Source organism: Microtus pennsylvanicus, chromosome 19, assembly GCF_037038515.1.
Source record: "Microtus pennsylvanicus isolate mMicPen1 chromosome 19, mMicPen1.hap1, whole genome shotgun sequence".
NCBI lineage: Eukaryota > Metazoa > Chordata > Mammalia > Rodentia > Cricetidae > Microtus > Microtus pennsylvanicus.
Window position 1 is genome coordinate 5,539,236 of NC_134597.1, and position 16,270 is coordinate 5,555,505.

The 16,270-nt window shown below is 40.8% G+C and overlaps 1 protein-coding gene and 1 long non-coding RNA gene across 5 annotated transcripts in view; one reads left to right on the top strand and one right to left on the bottom strand.

Moving 5' to 3' along the window:
- Positions 1–6,860: 6,860 nt before the first annotated feature.
- LOC142838114 (uncharacterized) lies at positions 6,861–7,761 on the bottom strand. Its single transcript, XR_012908512.1, has 3 exons — positions 7,677–7,761; positions 7,386–7,470; positions 6,861–6,986 (listed from the first exon to the last, which is right to left on the bottom strand). It is a non-coding gene; the product is annotated as an uncharacterized LOC142838114 (long non-coding RNA).
- A 5,022-nt stretch (positions 7,762–12,783) lies between these two features.
- The window catches only part of Mios (meiosis regulator for oocyte development), a 33,271-nt gene continuing 29,784 nt past the window's right edge, over positions 12,784–16,270 (top strand). For 2 of the 4 annotated variants that reach the window (XM_075953387.1, XM_075953384.1), the window contains exons 1-2: positions 12,784–12,922; positions 15,220–15,287. The gene's annotated coding sequence lies outside the window, so the exon portion shown is untranslated. Of the gene's footprint in view, positions 12,923–13,259; positions 13,492–14,164; positions 14,457–15,219; positions 15,288–16,270 lie in introns of all 4 variants that reach the window. The other 2 variants (XM_075953386.1, XM_075953385.1) reach the window with 2 other exon arrangements.

A 16,270-nucleotide genomic window follows, 5' to 3' on the forward strand; every position in this document is an offset into this window, starting at 1 on the left:
TCTTTCTTTCTTGTATTCTACTGGAATGACATCAAGGAAACAGGGATTCCATCAGTCTTGTTCAACAATTGGCATACCTTTTCAGATAAAGGACAATTGACTATCTTAGGTTTGATGGATCATAGGGTATTTGTCACAAGTCCTAAAAACTGCTCTGCCGTACAAAGGCAGCCCTAGACAAAGATACAAACAAATGGGCACAGGTGGTGTCTCAGTGAAATTCTGTTCACACAAACAGGCAGCAGAAGAGATTTGGGAAATCGATCATTGTCAACTGTAGATAGTTTACACCCAGAAGAACAGATAGTTTCTAGATAGCTTATGAAATATTTGTAGAATCAATGATTAAAAGTCAGAGGATGGCTGTTAGGGTCACACAACCAACTCACTAGATACCTCCAAACACCCAGAAATCCCAGTAAAGAACACAGTTTGGGTTTCAGACTCCAGCCGAGGTAGAAAACTTCTTATGTGGATTTCTTGGCCCCTATCTTCCCCTTCTCCAAGTCTTCTACAACCTATCCTAGACAGCAAGTGCATTTAAACCATTTAAACTTTAAGTGACTTTTTGAACTCATAGTTTTGAAGACATTCTGCTCTTTCACTGTTAGTGACAAAAGTCCAACTCAAACTAGGTTAGATAAAAACCAACACAGTATTTATTAAATTTGCTAAACATTCTGGTTGGTAAAGACAGAAGTATGCCTGAGACGTTGTGTGTTTAAATACCAGCAATCTTTCTGCCCCGCAGGACAAACACACTGGAAAAAGTGAATCTAAGCCTTCAACATTCTAGTTAGTATATTCCCCCTGTGCATGTTTCAGCTCTAAAAACAAACATGTTTCCTATATCACTGACAGCTACAGAGGCACATCAACCCAGCACCAGGGTGAGCCTACAAAAGGTCAGAGACTGTCTTCTTGGTGATCTATAGCTTACGAGTCAGGATCATGTGTTCATTACTAATTCAACATAAATCAGATAGCCGGATAAATCACATGTCTTCAGTCCTCTTGTGTCTGAAGGACTGTTTCCTTAAAGCCATCCATCATGTCTCTTCTACACAGAACTGTGAGCCTTGAAGGGAGGGGTTTGATGGAGACACCCCATGTAGGACTGAGTGCTCCAAAGTCTCTCTACCCATTGAGCGGTTGTAGGTCTCTGTGTTACTTCCCATCTACTGCTGCTCTAATGAGGGTTGAGTGATGCCAAACACTTTCTTGTAGAAAAGAAGCATTCCTGTAAAGGGACAGAAAGTCAACCGTTTAGACACTGGGGACTAATTGATGTTGGAAACTAATTGGTTCCTATAGCCATTACTCATCTTATATATGGATAACTTTCCATTCTTGTTAGAGGAAGAATGGCTAATGACCTCATTGGTACTATGTACAAAGTTCACAGGAAGAAGGAATAGTTTTTTGTAGACAAAAGCAGTATTATCTGCAAGAGTGATTTGTGAGGCATGATAGCACTTGGAAGGCTGAGGAAGAAAGATTGCCTAGAGGCCAATGTGGCATAATGAGTTTCAGGCCAGTTTAAGCTAAAATGTCAAAAATAAAGCAAAGCAAAAAATCACCTAGCATACAAAGAGGTGAACAATGTACACATCCCTGCTATGTGTTGGTTGATCATCAACCAACGTTCCTCTTCTGTGACAACCTGCTGTTCTCTGTGGTCTGGAGAAGGATCTATAATAGCGAAACCTATGGTTTTGAATGAGTAAGTTTGTTAAGTATAGAGCAACCTAAAGTTAAAGAAAAATAGCAAGAAATGGATATAGATAAAAAGTTAGAAGACAGACAGACAGACAGACAGATAGATAGATAGATAGATAGATACCATCAAATCAAAGGCTCAAAACACCCAGGAGAAATTGACTAGAGAAGCCATTAAGTCAATTGGAGATCCTGACAGAATACCAAGCAAAGCAGTGTTCCTTTGGGTGAGACTTCCAAGTAAAAGAACAAATAACAGCAGAAAGTTAACATAACCAAATTGGGGACTTAACAAACACCCAAAAGCGACTAAGTAGGGAAGTTGTGCCAGTCATCTGGAGTTCCTGTTCGAGCTTTCTTTCTTTGGATGAGTTTCCCATGGCTGAACCTCTGGTTTCTCTTTCCCACTCCAGGCATTTCTACATCGTGGGATAAACAATAGTAACCTCTGTTGGAAATAATTTGCCTTCTGGCTGTCTTCCAGGGCATGATGCTTCTATTTTTCAGCAGTTTTACTATTCTCTTTCTCACAGAATTAGGGAGCTCAGCTAATCCCCTGATAAGAGGGCTTGGAGAAAGCTTGACATAAACGTGTTTGGGTCTGTAGTAGGGAGTAGGCAATGCCACTTCTAGAGCTAGCATAAAGTACATTGCATGTGCCAACTGGCTATTCTGTAAATACAGATTAAATAGATCTGAACTGTGTCTACTTCTTGTTGGTGGCTGCTTTCTAATACATTGCAACAGAGACTATTAGTCCCCAAAGCCTAAACTATTTACTTCCTGTCCCTTTATAGGAAAGTTTGTCAACTTCTGTTCTATAGGATAATGCTCACCATTGTTCAGCCTTCATCAGAGAAGCTTCTTCTTGCAGTAGATGATAAACAACACAGAGAGCCATGACTGAACAATGTGCAGAGAGTGAGAGACTGTGGAACACTCAGTCCTAAAGGGAAGTCTTCATCAAACTCCTCCCATGAAGGCCACAGTTCTGTGTAGAAGAGGAGGTGATGGATGGCTCCAAGAAAACAGTCTTCCACACACACTAGGACAGATACACATGTATTCTTACAGAGACTGACAGCACACACAAGGTTTGCAAGGGTTGAAACCAGATAAAATTCCAGGACTAAGAAGGGGAAGTGGACCTATCCCTAGCCAAGTAGCTATTTGCAATTGGTACCTACTGGAAAGGAAATACCAGTTTTCTTCAGTGGAATGTCCAGAATGGGCCCTGTGGTGGCTTGAAAGAAAATGGCCCCCAGAAAGGGAGTGGCACTATTAGGAGGTGTGACCTTGTTTGTTAGAGAAAGTGTGTCACTGTGGAGGCAGGCTTTGAGGTCTAATGTATGCGCAGGCTATGCCTAGCCTCTCAGACCACTTTCTGTTGCCTGTAAGTCAAGACATAAGACACTCAACTGCTTCTCCAGCATCATGTCTCCCTGCACACCACCATGTCATACCATGATTATAATAGACTAAATGTCTGATGATGTAAATTACCCTAACTAAATATTTTTACTTTACAAGAACTGCCATGGTCATGTTATCTCTTCCCAGCAATAGATGCCCTAAGACAGAAGCTGGTACTTTGAGTGGGATATTGCTATGACAAGACTGACCAAGCTTTTGCTTGAAGGAATATGGACCTTGGGACTGTGGGTTAGCAAAGCAGGCGAGCACTTTAAGTACTGCCTAATGGGCCATACTAATAGAAGCATGGAAGACAGTGGTGCTGAGTGTGATTTGTTGAATTGTGAGTACCTGATTCAGGAAGTTTCAGATGTAAAGAATATTAATATATGGCCTAGAGGTTCTTGTGAAATTTTGGTAAAGAATGCAGCTGGTTTTTTGCCCTTGTCCAAAAAGTCTGCCTGAAGCTAAAGTGAAGAGATTTGATTTAATAATTCCATTGGCAAAGGAAATCCCAAAACAGCCTAGTGTAGACTCTGTCATGTGGTTACTATTGTTCATGCTTATAAAGATCTATAATGAAAATTACCTAGCAAGGCAAAATAAAAATGTACTATTTAAAGAGAAAAATAACATTAGGAAGTAGAATAAAACTAAGCCCTGTATTCAAGGAGACAAAAAGAAATGACTTAACGGAGCGGTGACCTCAGAGCAAGGTCTCATCCAGCAAAGTTTCTAATTTGTGAAAAGAAAATAAAGAAAAGTTTAGAGCCAGGTGTGTTGGTGCACACCTTTAATTCCAGCACTTAGAAGGCAGAGGTTGGCAGATCTCTGAGTTTGAGGTTAGCCTGTTCAACAGAGCAAGTTCCAGGACAGCCAAGGTGAGGTAGTAAAGGCAACAACCAAAGACAGAAAGCTGGTGAAGATGTAGTGAATGAGGGGGCCATGTTCCATCCATTAAACACTTTATATCTCATATTTTCCATGACAGCTTCCCCAACTTTCCTAGCTGAAGTGAGCATTGTAATTGTCTTCCAGTTATCTACTTTAGCGGAGTTTTCTGCATAGGATGTAAATGATCTTGGGATATAGTTCACTGGTAGAGGACCTGCTTGCATACACGATGCCCTGGTTTCAAATCTCAGTATCACACACACAAAAGAAAAACACTCAGGCTATCCAGTTAATTTTGAGTTTCAGTTAAAAAAAAATATGGTCTGTTAGCATACGCATATCTCATGATATTTAGGACATACTTCTGAAATTTTTTACTGCATATCTGAAATTCAAATTTAATTTGATTTCCTGAGCATTTTTGTAATCTGAACACCAACTTATTTTCTTATTATTGCTCAGACATTGTTCAACAATTAAATAGTCAGTATAGATGGCGTATATGCTATTCACTTGCATATGCATTATAACAAATTAATGAACAGAATCCCATTCCCTGGCTAGAGCAGTGGTTCTCACCTTCCTAATTCTGTGCCCCTTTAGTACAATTCCTCATATTGTGGCGACCCTCAACCATAAAATTATTCTCATTGCTAGTTCCTAACTGTAATTTTGTTACTGTTAGGGAATTGCAATGTGAAATAGCTTATATGCAGGATATCTAATATGCAACCCCAAAGGGGTCACAACCCACAGGTTAGAACTGTTGGGCTCTAGCAACTCATTTTAAAAAGGACACAATGCAATATCTAGCTCAGGTCAATAAGACTACAAAGATGCTTGCTGGTGATTTCTAGAGAAGAAGATTTCTTGCTCTTCAGAGATTTCAGAAAAGACTGCTCACAGGAAGAAAACCCTACAGTTAAGGAACCAGCCTTTTGATGAAGCTAATCAGAGAACCAGGGAATAAAAAGAAACATGGCCCACATTGGCATCATTCCCTCACCCAATCAACGTGGAAGCTCATTATATCTCTGAATGTACAGTACACAATCCAAATACACAATCCTTTGGGGCTTGAATTGAACTGGCTCAACCCAGTGTTTCTTAAATTCTCTTCCTACTCTGATTCCTTCCAGCATTATCTATGGAAGCATCATCTAATGAAATTTACAGAATTTTGTACTGGGATGTAAACAGTTTCTATTGTCTAATGTTATCTCACAAGCTAAAGGAAGGAATTCAACATTATTTTACTTCTGTTACAACGCATATATGCATACATATATGCATGATGATTATTCATCAGTAATAATTGTGGAATGGAGATCTACTTGAAACAGTGCATATTCTGGAAATGCTTCTCTTTCCAAATACTTTGATCACTTAAACTTGAAAATTTCCTTAGAATCTATCATGAGAATCCTATTCTTCCACCTTCTTATTCTGTAATATTTCCACTAGGGTATATTCTTTTGCCATCTGTCTGCCCTTGGGTTAATCCTACCTATGGGAAAAGTAGCGATATTTATCCTGAACAATGAAAGTTAAAAATCCAATATCCACTTTCCCATTTTGCTTGAACTGGAAGAATAAAACTGTGTTAAAGATCATGTATATGTGTGACTTCATTTTCTTCAAACTTATTTTCTAAGATCTAAAGAATGAGTGACACCCTCTAAAGCTGCAGTTTCTAGAAAGCAGACTACCAGGAGCTCAAAATCTAAGTACAGGAACTAGGAAGCTTGCTTTGGATCAGAGGGTGAGTCTAAGCCACATTCAGTGATACATACTGACATTTGATTTGCTTGTCTCTGACTATAAAGTATATTTCTTATTTAACTCTAAACCCAGAAGAAGAATGTTCTAGCAATCACCAAAAATGTCTATCTCCTGTGTATATATGTAGACATAGTTTCAGAGTTACTCTGCACTATTTCATTCCATTATGTATTCTCTACTCCCTAAACTCTGCCTGGTAAAATAAATACAAATGAAAAAAAGCTTTAGCTTCAAAGGAATTATTTATAGTAATCAAAATTTCAAAGAGTTAGTAGTAATAGCAGTGTTAATTTTAATCACAGAAAGTTCTGGAGCCAATGCTTTTATTAGAATGAGTCTGTTGAATACGGTGGGTAGACTTTACTCATATCCAAAAACATCAAAGCAGCTGCTGACACACCTATGTTATTTATAGGCCAATAATTGAGAGTCTTCTTTCCCAACATTTACATAAAGTTGCAAGGGAGGAACTCCCTGTCAATAATATAGGTATTTAATAAATGCAATTTTAACATTTATATGATTTAACATAACGTATTCCTATATAAACAGGATACTATAAATCTTCAATTAGGCTGCTAAATTTACAATAAAATGATATTTTAAATGATATTTAAAAAATTATATACTAAAGCTCATGTACCACAACCCCCATATTTATGTCCTAAACATGAACGTACCCTGTTTCAGAGAGTATTAAAGAAATTAAAGAATGCTTTAAACCCGCCTGTAGAAACTGTTGATCAGCCTCCTCTTTTAAATAGCCCAGCCCTTTGCGGTCATACTCAGTCACCCGGGGCTCTTCATTTTATGCTGAATACGTTTATTTCTGACATGCTTACAAGAAGTGAAGGTGATATGCATCTTGTTGTCTAACATATCAAAAACAAAACATGGATTGGAATTTTAATTCTTAAACAAGTACACAACAGAGATTTTCTATATTAGCGAAAGTAAAGTTGCTTTCTAGAGAGATTGTCTTAAATCTAATTTTGAGCATCCATTACACAATTTATGTGCCATGAGTGAGCATTCCTCATCGCTTACAGTATCATTCTGCTCCACACTGAGACAATTCCTCTCTTGCACACTGTTGCCCTCGACAACGGCCGTCTGGAATGACTGCGATCGGTACCAGGGTCCCTCCACATCACATCGCACTTTTCATGCAGGTCAATCTGTGTGTAGAAGAAAGTTTTGCATATTGATCATTAAATTTTATAAGTGGTATTATAACGTCTGAAGAAGCACTTTTTTTGTTTGTTTTTGAGACAGGGTTTCTCTGTGTCGCCCTCACTCTCCTGGAACTCGCTCTGTAGACCAGGGTGACCTGGTGCAGAGAAGTTGTGTTTCTTCTTGTTAACAGCCCTGTGTTTCTGTCTTGTTAAAGAGTAGGAACTCATTAACTGCATCACAGTACAGATTGGTTCCCCCAATTTCATATTCGGTTTTCAGCAGAATAGAGTTTCCCTTGTCAGTTGGAAGGGTTTGCAGGCATAGATCATGCATCTTTGGGCCAGTCTTTGACAGAAAAGGGATTTCTTTCATATTTCATCATACAAGCATCTTGTTCTTACCAGTAACATGTTTACACCACGTGATTAACTGAACTGAACTTGGAGCCGTTCTCTTCTTCAGTCCAGGATGATTCTGGCAGGAAGCCTGAAGAGAAAGAAGGGCATCAGAAACTTTCTCGTTTCCCTATTTAGGGCTTTCTGTTTTCCACAAACTCATGTATAGCTGGTCTAGCTGTTTTAGGCAGAAGTGGATAATAAATAATATACTTAGTTGGTGTGTTATTTTTCTATGACTGTGATAAAACACCATGACCAAGGCAGCTACTAGAAGAAGAATTTATTTGGGCTTACATTTCCAGAGGAATAAGAGTCCATTACCATCAAACCAGTGGAGGGTGGCATCAGGCTGGCTTGAACAGCAAGCTCAGAACTCACATCTTAAACCACAAGCAGGAAAGAGAGAAAACAAAGCTGGATCAGTGAGTGACTTACAAAACCTCAAAACCTATCCCCAGGGACATACTTCTTCCTGCAAGGCCATACCTAAACCTCCCCAAACAGAGACTAACTGGGAACCAAGTGTAGTAAGGAGGCCACTTCGCCCTGAAATATTCACACAGCAACTGTATTAATTAGATCGTTGCTTGGCACATTAGCTCTAGCTTTTTATTGGCTAACCCTTACGTGTAAATTTAACTCATTTCTATTAATCTGTGTATCGCCTCATGGCCGTGGCTTACTGGCTAAAGTTCTGATGTCTGTCTCCAGCTGGGTTACGTGGCTTCTCCTGATTCTGCCTTCTCTCTCCCAGCTTTCAGCTTAGTTTTTTCCACCTAGCTCTGTTATAGGCTCAAAGCAGTTCCTTTATTTATCAATGGTAATCACAGCATACAGAGGGAAATCCCATATCACCTCCCCTTTCCTGTTTAAATAAAAAGGAATATTTTAACTTTAACATAGTAAAATTATATAAAGCAGTTATCAAGCAAGAATTACAGTTATATCTCTCTTATCTTTTATCATAACTAAGGAAAAGTATATTATTACTATCTATTCTTCAACTCCATCAAAGACCCAAGAAGGATTATAATATTACCTAAGTAAACAGGAAATACATTGTAAGCAACTTCCAAAACTCTAGAATTGACAGAGACATCTTGCTGCCTAGACAATCACCCAAAGTTGTTCTGTAGTGTTGAGACATCTATCTTCAGCCTACAGGTCCATAGTGTCCAGCAGACTTTTCTATGAAACAGGAAATTTCAAAGACATTTCTGCCTATACTGGCAGTTTGTCAGTCACTTTCTTTTGTGTCCTGCAGAATGTCTGGCAGACTCTTTGATGAAGCAGTAACCCTGAAGGATGGTCTCACCTTTAGGCAAGTTCAGCAGTCGTTTCTCTGTGGGTCCTACATGTCCTGTATATCACACAGTCCAGGCAAGAGAAGTTTCTTGCCCAAATGGCTAACAAACTCCATAAGGAGCCTCTTCAATGCCCATCATCCTCTTGAAGTTATTGGTGCTGCCAGGAGCAGATGTGTCTCACTGTCATGAAAAGTCTTAAGTTCTTAAAACATTTTAAATGCCATATTGTGAAGGTCTCTGAAAGATTTGAAGAACACCTATCTAACTGAAATATATCTTTATATATAGCTAGAAAATCAAACAAGCATGACTACAAGCTTGAGTATTATAGATGACTACCTATTAACCTATATTTCTTAATTATACATTACATTTTTAAACGAGCTTCACAAACATAATACCTTAATCAAGAGCAGAAATACACATATAAGAACACTGACCTATAATTTGTATCAATAGGACAAGATCCATACCAATGCAAATCTTGATAGCATAGCCCCATTTAAATGTAAACAAACATTTATAAACAATATTTTGGGATTTGAGTGTAGTTTTCTAGACTACTTCATGCTGATTGGGGGCGCTGTCAATCAGGTCTTTCATGGTGTATCCTGTGTGCTAGGTTCATCTTAGTCAGCAGTTGGGTGAAGTGATTTGGGGGGGGGGTGTTCATGACAAGCTTCAGGGGGTCTTGGTCCGTCAGACCACATTAGTCTGTTTTTAATCCATAGGTTCTCATCTGCTATGGAAACAAAAGAAGAACCTCTTTTCCAAAGCAACATAACCTTAGACTCAAATTTTAAAGTTAAGATACCTTTATGTTGGTTTAATTTAGCAGCCCATACAAAGAAATGTCTCTCTGTACTTAGCTCCTTCAGAGTCAAAAATTTCAAAGAAAACACAATAATATTCATAATCCAGACTCTCTGTATATATTCCATCTGTACGTGGCTTATTCTTTTTTTTTTACTTCTTTCTATACTCTTTTTCTTCTCTCTCCTAAGCCTAGGTACATTTATCCAACACTGTAAACTATTTAGAGGTGTTTACCATCTGCATTTGTCTTTATTGTGTATTTATAACTTCTTTCTGACCAGGAAATGCTTCTTAAAATGCTAAGCGCTTCTTAAAAACTTAAGCTGCAGAATACTAGGGCATATACCGTACTGTCTGCATGCTTTGCATAGCCCAACATGGTCGAAGTCCGTTAACTGCCTCTGAAAGCCATGCACATTGCCCCAGTTCCAAGTATGCAGCTGGTCTAAATTGAGTCATTAAGCAGTTTGTAACATGCTGCCCACAAAACCCATGTAAATGCCTTCGGCTTTCCAAAATTACACTGACTTAGTCTAATCAGCTACACTTGCCTTCCTTAGCATGTAGCTTCCTTTCTGATTCATACCTGTTGCTTGATTTATACTATTGGCCAGGCAGTGGATGAGAGATGATTCTCTTATAAGGAACACACTTAATGCTCACTCACAACTTTTTGACAGCATCCAGCTGAAAGGAAGGCGGAAGGATATTTTTAAAAAGAAAGAAAGAAAGAAAGAAAGAAAGAAAGAAAGAAAGAAAGAAAGAAAAAGAAACTGAGTCACCAAATGTCTTGCTAAAACTTGGAGGCAGATATGCTCTCATAAAGTGGCAGATGGTCCAAATGTGGTAGCTCACAACTGTAATCTCAGCTCTCAGAAGAAAGGGTAGAGATCAGGAGTTTGTGGTCAACCTGGTAAGTACAACAAGACCCTGTCTCAAACAAAACAAAGAATTTAAAAAAGGAAAAAAGGAAAGGAAGAAATACGAGACAGGATGAGGAAGGGAGGAAAAGACAATGAAAACTGAACGTGTTGGACTGTAAAGCTTAATGGAGGATGACTACAGGTAAGTAAGACATTGACTTATACAGGAAGTCTTACACAGTCTTGGATAAGAGACCAGCTTTGAATTAAGCAGAGGCTAATTCATGAGATGTTGTAGTTAAGGAACTTTCCAGCTGGGGAGACAAGCCAGGGAAGAGCCCAGAAGCAACACTACATTTGTCTGGTCAAAGAAACGACCACCTCACAGGGGCCAAAACAAACAAGACCGGGCTAATGATGGGGAGCCGAGTGAAGAAAGTATTTCAAGAGAGAGAAGCAGTCAACTGTGTATGACGTGCAAGGGTGAAGCCTTGGTCACTGGAATGGCAGAGTGGATATCATTGTTACCTCTGTCAAACAACATAGTAAGTATGAAAGACAGTGGAGAAAATTCTAGAAGACACAAGAAAGTGGGATTCGACAGAGCAAAAATTCCTTTGAGGAAAACAGAGTGGTCTGAGCATGTAAATGTGGTAACCAGCAGAAATGGTGAGGCTAAAGATACCCAAGCATAATAAAAAACCCAAGCAGATATTTTCAAGTCTCACAAGAGCAGAAGCGTGCACTTGCTCCATATGTCAGCTACAAGGGTGGCAGTAATTGAAGAAGGGGTGCTGGGGCAGGAAGCAACAGGGGGAGGGGCTTTAGGATTCCTATCTAGCAGTTTTGATTCTATTTTTCTGAAATAAGAAGTAAAACCATTTATTGATGGAATTTGCCTCCACTAGGGCAGGTACCAATATAGCCGTTTTTAAAAGATGTAAGGTTGGTCTTACTTACTTCTATATCCCAGGCCAAAACCAACTAGAAGAGGGATAGGGTCAAGCTAAAGTGATGGATCTTTTGATATATTATTCCCTTGATTATATTTCATGTTCTTTACATAGCAGGAGTCAAGAACGTAATATATTCCTCACCTCCAATTGATCCTCTTACTAAAATGACCAATCGCTACCCCCATGCCCACAACCAAGCGCAAGGACACAAGCATAGGCTGTCAATCAACTGAAGGGATCCTAATGGCACTCAGGAGCCACACCCTAAAATCTTCACCATTTACTTGGTTAGTCTCACTTTCTGAATTACGTCACAAGCGGCCTGCTTGTCTCAGCACTAGTAATTTGAGACTTCATTATCTTTTACTTGGCTATTCTACCTTTCCAGTTCTTTGTGGAACAACTGGTTATATCACTACCCTAGTTAAGATCATCAGGGACTCCACAGCTGCCTTTCTGAAAAAGCCTGTGCAGAGGCAGTAAACTAATTTCCAGTGCGTTTATCATATGGCTTCTCACGCTCTCTTCACCTCCTTGGTTTATTCATATATTAGTTTCCCCTTAATTAATATATATATATATATGTGTGTAAAGTCCATCAGTAGACACTTCAGACTGTGGCTGTTATCAAACTTAAACATACTATATTTTCCTATTCAAATATAGCTCTATAAAATCTAATTTATAAGTCAGGCACAGTAACAACAACATGCCCAATTTTAAGACCATAGTTTGATCTGTGGTGGATGAACCTGCAGCGGCAGAGCTGGAGGATACGGAGGGTCAATAGGACTATAATATGTACGTGACTCTTTCTTGTTCTCTGTATTGTAATCACCCTTCATGTGGTGATTTGTCAAGATAATTACCTACATGATAAGATGAAATGAAGTGATTGATGCAGGCGTTGTGTAGTATTAGGCTACTAGGTAAGGGTTACCGGAAGGGAAGCTCTGACAGGTTCGATAACCCGGGGAGGGCAGATTAGGAGGTACACTGGAACAAAGGGTGGTTTGGTGTTCCTGATAACCAAAGGGAGCAATCATGAGCCCCAAATCCTTCACTTTCTACTACATTGCCCGTCATTATTTTTCAGTGTTAATTAAAATGGACCACATATGTCAAAGCATGTGTACTGGTTTGATCTTGCTATCTGGCTCCTAAGAATAAATAAATGCAAACTCCAGGCTAGCTTTCACGGCTGCAGGGCCTGCGCTGGGCGGAGCCGCGAGGGAGGAAGGCGGGAATTCTAGGTTGTGGTTCCGCCCACAGGCGAGGGCGGGGTCTCCCCCTGGGCGGAGCGCTCGGGAGGAGGGCGGGGTCTCCCCTGGGCGGAGCGCTCGAGAGAGGGCGGTGACTCCGAGCGGTGGCCCCGCCCAGGGGCGGCGCCGGCCCGGGGAGGGCGTGACTGAGGGCGTGACTCGGGGCGTGGCGTCCGCTTCCCAGGCCGCAGCGGCGGTTCGGTCGTGGGCCCCGCGGGTGGCCCCGGTCACGGCCCGCGCTTCGGCGGCCATCTTACCCGCGCGCGGCTGGCTCCCGCGGCGGGCGGGGCGGCGTCAGGCCGGAAACGGCTGTGTGGCGGCGCGCCACCTCCTCAGGTCAGTGAGTGCGGCCCGGAGCGGGTCTCGGCGCGGGCGGGCCCCGGGGTGGCCGCTGCGGCCGCTGCTCCCGAGCCTCGCGGGCGGGCGGGCGGCGTTCTGCTCAGTGGGACGGTCCGGCGCCCGGCGGCCTCGTGTGGAGCCTTCGGGCGTCCCGCGGCCGCGTGGCAGCCGTCCTCTGTGCGGCCGCGGCGCGCGTGTGGAACCGTGTCCCCCCCCTCCCCCCCGAGCGGCTCAGCCGGGTGTCTGGGACGTGGGAGTCGCGATCAGATGCCTGGTGTACCCGGAATAACAACATGATGAGTTCCAGTTGTACCCTCTTAAATTCTTGTTAAAGGGCCTGTCACCCTGTGAGCTCCGTTCTCTGCTCGCTTCCGACACGAATCATGCAAATTCCTTGAGAGGAATGAAGCCTCTGCCTTGCCGAATTGCTCAGCAAATGACTACTCTTGTCGACTGTTTTGAATAACTATTATCTTAACGAAAATTTAGATGTGTGCTATGCATTGTCTTGGAGACGGTAGTGTTGCAAGTTTCCCGAAACTGTATCGTACCAGCGATATAGCTCGGTAAGAAAGAAGACAAACCCCACAGCAGAGATTTGTATGTTTTTGCGTTGTCGTAGTGTATTGAACTTGTGTCCAGTAGCCACGTGGGGTTCAGGCGCGTTTTAAGTGTAAAGACTAGATTCCCATGATTTAATAAAAAAAAAATGTAAAAAGTTTAGCAATTTCTTGACGTTGGTTGTATATTTTTAAACATTTTTTTTATTGGATCGCTTAAGTTAAAAGATACTCTAAATTTCATTTATTACTTTTGAACTGTGCCTGCTAGAGAATTACAGGCCATGGCTCGTTGTATTTCTTTTGATAGTGTTCTGGATATTCTAGTGGTGAACAGAGACTCTCCATGGTTCTCATTTGCTGAGAAACCATTGAAGGAAAATGAGCACTTTCTAAGTCTGAAGATAAGGACCTAAATTATTGCAAACTCCTACCTCCTCACGAATTTTGCAGTGTCTCCAGCATCTGAAAGCATTCAGTCCCAGGGGGGGTCTGAAGAATAGTAGAGATACCATCATCTGTGTGAAGCAGAGAGCCCTCAGTCTTGGAAGGCAGAACTTTGTGAGGAGGAAATAAGGTAGATTTTACCCACTATTAAGGGACTGGTAGGGGTCTAAGCTGGTAAGTGACTGAAGAATTTCTGAGTCCTTATTTATTTACTTACTTTTCTCTCTTCCAGATTCATAGTATGTATGTGAGTGAGCAAGCACCATCTCTATGGTGTGTTAGATCTCCCCAGGGTGGTTATCGACGTTGCCTTTTCCAGGGCCATCTTTGCTAGCCTCCCTGGCCAGCAGCTCACTGTCACTCCTTGCCGTTTTCATTTCACCCTGGGTAGCGGATCCTTTCTACAGTACTTGTCTAAGCTGGGAGCTGCCAGACCTGGCACAGGAACCAAGCCATCTATCTGTTCTTGACTCCATCCCCTCACAAAATGCAAAAGATTCATTGGTTCCTTTCTAACTCAAAAGGTCTGTGATTTTTTTGTATGTGTTCCTGTCATAATTTTGCGGGTGGTAACAGTATCATAAGAATACTGATTGGTTCTTCACTGAGAATCATGTCAATCAGCGTTAAAATGACAGAGTCTTCGTTTCAGTTCTGCTGCTGTGATAGAAGACTTTGACCAAAGAGCCCTCAGGGAGAAGAGTCCATTTTAGCTAACTTTTCAGGTTACCGTCCTTCATTTTGGGGAAGTCAAGGTGGCAGGGACTTGCAGCAGCTAGTAACTTCACTTTTGTAGTCAGGAGCTGAAGTCAGTAAACTAATTGTGCATGCTCACTGCTCAGCTAGCTTTCTCTGCTCTCTGACAGTTCAGGATCCCTGTCTGCTGGAATGGTACCACCCACACTGTATTGGTCTTCCTACTTCAATTAATGTAATCAAGATAATAGATCCCCTTTAGACGTGCCCACAGGTTAATCTAATCAATACAATCCCGCATTGAGATTCTCTTATCAGGTGATTCTGGATTCTGTTAAATTGGCGTTCAAAGTAACCATCATAAACAGGGATCTTAATTGTTTTTGAGATATATTTCCTGTGTCTGAACTCTTGATCCTCTCAGCTCCACCTCTCAAATGCCAAGATTGTAGTATACCTAGTTTACAGTAACACTTGAATTTTTGAACTGTATTTTCCTGTATGTAATCTAAGTTTTATTTTTTTAAGTATGGAATCCTAGGTTAAAGTATGTTTATATAAGTATTGAGTTCTTTTTTTCTTTTTCCCAAGGGACATAACAAGACTCTCGAGACATGTGAATATTTATTGAGGAGCTGCTTCTACTTGTGAGAACATAGGTATGCCTATTATCTCTTATTCCAGGGCGGTGGTTCCCAACCTTCCTAATGTTGTGACCCTTTAATACAGTTCCTCATATTGTGGTGACCCACAGCTATAACATTGTACGTTGTTACCTCATAACTGTGATTTTGCTGCTGTTATGAATTGTAATGTAAATATTCTTTGGAGGTAGAGCTTTCAAAAGGGGTCACAAACCACAGGCTGAGAACCATTGCTCTAGGTGGCATCTAGTTTTTCTTTTTGCTGTCTTAGCCGGTTCCTATTACGTGATTTGCTTCCTTCTCATTTTTTGGTTTTCAAATTCTTTTCTATTGGGTGGGTCTGTTATTAGAATGCAGTTTTGTTAGAATAGAATTTATCTGTCCCTCTTTAACACTGTATTCCCAGAGTTGAAAACAGTGCCCAGAATATACAAGGTGCTAAATAAACAGTTACAGAATAATAGAATACAAGGTATTAAAGTAATCTCCTTTTAGGATGTCTTCTGTCACTAGAACCAATTATAACAGTGAGAGCTTTGTTCTTGGCTTAGAGCCAGGTTCCACTATGAAAAAGAAATGTTGATTCTTCTGGGGTAGCAAAGGATGGAAGCATGAGGAAATAGGCAAAACATTGAAATAACTGTTGTGAGAAGTATTCAGGGGCCCCTGAACACATGCATTCATTAGACAAATATTCACCATCTACTAAGTGACAGTTTCATGCTTTGTACTAGAAGTACAATGGAAAACGAAAGATATTTCATCTTTTGTCTTGGAAGACATAATCTAGTAGAAGAGACTCAATGGATTAAAGAGAAAGAATACTAGTCAGTGAGACTATATTTCTGGACAGGAGAATGTGGTTGATTAAAAGAGTGAGGGCAATGTTATAGCCAGGGAGAACATCATTTGCAAAGATAAGGTGATTGGGAATTGGGGTGGATTCCAGGAATTGAAAAGAAAAAAAAATGTAGCTAAAACACAGCAAGTAGAGTATG